This window comes from Macaca nemestrina, chromosome 2 (genome assembly GCF_043159975.1).
Source record: "Macaca nemestrina isolate mMacNem1 chromosome 2, mMacNem.hap1, whole genome shotgun sequence".
In the NCBI taxonomy this organism is placed as follows: domain Eukaryota; kingdom Metazoa; phylum Chordata; class Mammalia; order Primates; family Cercopithecidae; genus Macaca; species Macaca nemestrina.
In genome coordinates, this window is record NC_092126.1 from 168,188,126 (window position 1) to 168,193,602 (window position 5,477).

Here is a 5,477-nt window from a genome sequence, read left to right on the forward strand (position 1 = left end):
ACAATTGTCCCAAACCCAATGACTTAAAACATTAATGATTTATTATTTCTCAAAATTCTGTGGGTTGACTGGTTCAGCTGAGCATTCTTGTGCTTCATGTAGGAGAGCTTAGGTCACTTAAGTGACTGCATTCAGCTGGGAGTCAGCTCTGGCTGGATGTCCAAGGTGGTGCTTCAGGGCCCCTATCTACTTGTCTTCTCATTATTCATTGTCAAAATCAAGCTTCTTTAAAATGTGGTAGCTGGTTTTCAAAAGCAAATGTTCCAAAAGACAAGCTCAATCTGCAAATATTAGGCCTCTGCTTGAGTCATGCTTGCTAATGTCTCATTTTCTAAACCGTTGGGTTTCCAACTCCATGTAGGCAGGAACTACTGAAGGGCTGAATATTAAGAGGTGTGGGTCCTTGGGGCCCACGAATGTTGTTACAGTCCACCACACTGCTATACATAATGCTATTCCAAGTTTCTTTTTGCTTTGGGGGATAGCCCATGGACAATAGCAGAAAATGTATACACGCAAGGATGTAGTGAAGACAAAAGACCTGTGAAATAAGGATGTAGATAAAGTAACCCTAGTGGCTTGGTTTTTTACTACTCGACTGGGCATTTTGGCATCCTAAAGACACAACTTTGCATTTTGGTAGAATGTACCTTCATTTAGGAGTAATTGGTATTGCACTGCCAGTAAGCTTTTATTTAATTGATATCCCCATCACTATTAAATAGGCCTACTGTGGCTAACTATATTTGGGACTAAAAGGTTTTCCTTCTAGTTATAAAAATGTTTTTCATTATTGTCATTTGTTTCTGTTCCCCTTTCCTACACAGATTCCTTTTGTTACATTGACATTCTGAGAAGAGATAGGCCTCAGCAATTATCCACATGGAAACATGCACTACTTATGGCAGGCTGCTCTTGCTTGTTTCCTGTCTTGCTAATTTTGTGAAGTTGGTTATTTATGAAGAGTTACTTGATTACGGAAATAACTTGCCTAAGCCTAGAATTGTGGTAAAGACTTGGACAATTAAGGTCATCTACATGAGTCTGAATCATTGAGATGAATAGAGGAAAATCCAGGCTACCATCTGACTATCAAACATCTAGATACTTGGGGATAGCTTTAGGGTTTTAGTCACATAGTGAAAGTCAAACTGATAGCTGCTTTATTGAGAGGATGAAAAATAGCAGGGCCTCTGTTCATCAGACAACTCACTCCAGAGGTAGTCTTGAGTCAGGCCTCTCTTAAACATAATTACTACTATACTCTGTACATTAACCTCTGCTTACACTTTCTATTTACGATGCATCGCCACTTCTATGTCTCAGATTAATTTACATAACCTCTGTCTTGGAGTCCTCTGCAAGTTTTACAAAGTAGGATCTAGCAATAACATGCATGAAAATTACTTGAATTGCCATTTTAAAATATAGATCGCTGGGCCTTACCTCAGATTCGCAATATCAGAGTCTCTTAGGTTTGAATTCTGTAAACTGTGTTTTAACACGTGTCCATATTTGCTTTTATATATACTAAAGTTCAAGAATCACCATTCTTAGGGAAAAGACAAAAATAGAGCATGAAACCCAACCTGAGTGAAGTAATGTCTATGTTTGACTCTGAGAGGAGGGACAAGATCTGGTTTTGGCAAAATCCAGAATTGAGATTTGTCTATGGGGACCTTCTCGTCTCCCTTTCATCTTTGCTCCCTTTCATTTTTCAACAGTTCATCAGTACTATGATTTGTCTTGCTTCCACTATGAGGTAGGCACTGGGTCTTGGGCTTCACTAAATCCTGTGGGATGAGCAAGTGTCATCCCTCCATTTTGCAAGTGAGGCTAGTTGAGCATTTGTTTAAGACCAGGAGCTAAGAAAAGGTAGAGCTGGGATTTAAACTGAAATCTGCTCCCTAGTCACCTGCTTGAGAAACTAATTCACATCAGTGTGTTAGTGGCATTAGGTTTTCAGGTCCTTGAGTGTCCCCCCATCTGCCCTCTGGCTAACCCCTGTTTACCAGGACCTTCAAAGGCAGCACCCCTCAGAAGTACCTTTCTCTCCTTTTTTTTTTAAGCCTCTCTCCAGTTTCTTTTGTGTAAATATTTCCCAATTCTTTATACCAAAGGATTAGAGGTTCCCCTCCTCAGCCCTTTCTGGAATGTTTGTAGGCCAAATGCAGCCTCTTTGGTTAAACAACTAGCTAAATATCTCCAGGAAAAAAAAATGAGTACAGGGAGTCTTATTGCAGAAGCCCTGTCTTGTCCATACATGACTCCAAACAGCATAAACTCCATGTTTATGTTTCAGTCATTATTCTGGCTCCAGCACCCAGAAGAGTGTTTGGTGTATCAGGACTCACTAAATATTAATTGAATAAATGAATGAGCAAACCCATTTTAACTTTATGGCTCTCACCAGAAACTCAGAAGGTAGAATAACTCAGATCTGGATTTAAAGTTCTGGGAAGGGAAAGTTGACCTTCTAGACAGGGCAACCCTTGCCCTATGCATTTACCTCAGTAAGCAACAAGCTGTAGCTGTAACCCAATGTGTGGCCAAGGAATGGGAATTTCAATTGTTTCACTAGGAATATTTGGCCAAATGCTGATGGGTGTCTGTATTAAAGCTAAGCTATGCATTTTCTGATAAATGTATACATTTATTCTTTCCCTTATTAAACAAAAGTTTATTGAGCACCTGCTATGTACCAGGCACAGTTCCATGCACTGGGAATACATCAACTAACAAAATAATCGAAATTCCTAGCTTTCATGGAGTTTATTATATTCTATTTGGGGAGTGGGAATGAGGTAGCAGTTGGTGAAATGGAAACAGAGACCATGACTAGTCTGGTTAACAGAAAACTACAGAAGAACCAACACTCAGACTATGCACTGAGGAGGGAGGAAAAACCACTCGAGCATGATATCTGAGAGAGTTGTGCAGTACATGGTCCCTTCTGCACAGGGCTATCACTCCAGAAAGGACTGGGCTCTTGGGGATGGGCTTGGTCTGAGGGAAAAAAGGATGCCACGAAGGTAGTTACCATGGTGATACTCTCCAGTTTCCCGTCCTCCTGTCTTCCCAACCCCTCTTCCTTTGCAGCCTGCATTTCTATGTTGAAAATGCAAGGGTAGAAAGACTGTTTCCTGTCCACTATGAAGCTTGTAGTGTAGGTTGATCTGCTTTGAATGCTACAGAAATCCTGAGCTTGTACATCAGGGTCTGCTGTAGAATGGGTGACATGCGCAGACAGAAAGGCTGTGCCTGCTTATCCTGGGCTGGTGGGGTGCATGAGGTGACATTGCTGGGGAAGACTATGCTTCATCTTACACCCTCTCCTGGGCCCAGCCCTGCCTTATCTGGGCCTTGGTGACACAGAAAAGTTTTTGTTGCTCAAATAACAGAAATATTTTCCATTTTGAGACCCAGATATGCTTATTTGGGCAATCTCAAACAGAATCAGCCTGGGCTCTCCTTCCTCCTCTGATGCATATGCATCTGAGATTACTCTGAACGTTTGAGTTTTTCTGTTCACCTGTTCTGTGAAAAGAACTGGGATTTATGGTTCCCGAATTATCATTTTGTCTTCTTCCAGAAAATATCTTGACCCACTCCTGCTTGAAGGACTGGTACATTTTTATCAGTGTCTCACTCTTTATTTCCTTTTAAAATGCAAATAGTCTAAGGAAAGTTAAATTATTAAATTCTTAACACATGCTCATGAATTAATTTCTCAGGTAGGTGACAAGAGAATTAAGAATAAGAAAACAGGATAGGTAAAAGGTGTATATGAGTGCAAAGAATTGGGGGACTGGGAGCAAGAGATTGAAAATAGAATAAAAATAAGCATGCATTCACTCACAGAGACACACACATGCACACAACCTGAGATCACCAAAGCCAAACTTCTCTTTTGCTATTCTTGCTTGACATGCCCAAAGTGTGGCAGTTCAACAGTAAGCTGTAGGGATAAGTGCTTGAGCTCTGGAGTTAGAGAAAATGGGTTCTCACCCTAATTCATTTCTTTGTATCTATATTACCTGCTACAAGTTATTGAATCTTTCTGACCCTTAACTTCCTTATCTGCAAAAAGGGATAATAACACTTATTTCTTAGGAGTGTGGTGAAGATTAAATAAGATGATGTATACTGAGTGATTGCCACAGTGCCTAATACATAATAAATCAAATTAAAGGGCAATGAGCTTCAGTATACATTTGGGAGGACTCTTGGCTTTTAGAAAAGAAGTCAGAAGACCCCAAGTCCCTCCCATTGCCTCTGTTGCATTATTTTACTGGAAGGGATTAGGGAGGGGGTGGCAAGAAAGAATAGATGATGTTGCTTTGCCATTCATTCTGGCCTAACCAGAATCTGCAAATATTTCTCTTCAAACTGGGCAGCACTGAGGCATTTACTTCATCGCACAGTGACTTTCTTCTCTAGCTACTGCTTCTCCAGCCAGCATGCAATTAGCATGATTGCTAGTTCTCCCTGGGGCCCTGCGCTCCAGGAGGTGTTAGGGTGAGGACAGGGCAGCCTTGCGGGAGATGCTTTCTCAAGGCCAGCCAGGCTCTCTCCTAGCTGGGAAATGCTGACACTCCAACAACAACTATACCGCCCCTCCCCCTTCAGTCTATTCTCTTCTTCTTCCTGTTTCCGCACAATATGCAGGCACACATTCTCTGGGGTTCTATTTCTAAATCTCATTTCACCTTTTGCTCTCAGCCTCAGGCTTTTGCTAGACAATTTTGGAGAGTGAGAGCAGAATTTGGATTCACCTTTATAAACAGAAGCCAAGATTCTCAGAATCAGCTGCTGGCTCCCCAGATTCCCCAGCTTTGGCTTCAAACTTTGTCCTCAAGTGGCCTGGTTCATTGACCAGGGAACTTCCACTGAATCCATGGCAATGAAGAGAATGTGAGGCAGTCCCTTTGAGCTTTGAGCAGGAAGAGAGCAGTTGAAGTAATAATTCCTCAGCTTGTTACCAAGGGTGGCTAATGGATTAATCAGTGCCTTTGTAGCAAGCCTTGAATATTAGTGTGAAATTAGCTTGGTTAAATACCCAAGGCAGGAATGTGCATGTTCATGCATACATGAAGGAAAGGGATTTAGTGAGTCTTCTGAGAAATGCTCTTTTTTCCAAGGCTTACCTTCTCCATCCACTTCTGCCCGACTCCACCCCCAGCAAGGTGCTTGGTTTTTAACTCCATGCTGACCCCAAGTGTAAATCTGGTCATCATTAGGAGAATGAGCAGGGTTTGTTCTTGTCCATCTGTAGACAATGGTCATTCAGCCATTTTGCAACTTCCATAATAATTGATGAGAAAAATGATTATGTGAGGACTGTAGAATATGGTTGCTCAAGTCTGAAATCTCTTTGGGACAATTACTTTTATGCAAATAATTGATGTAAAGCTGAGTTTCCTCCTCAATAAAATGTTGATAGCAGCATCTACCTTGGAGGGTTGCAGAAGAGTTAA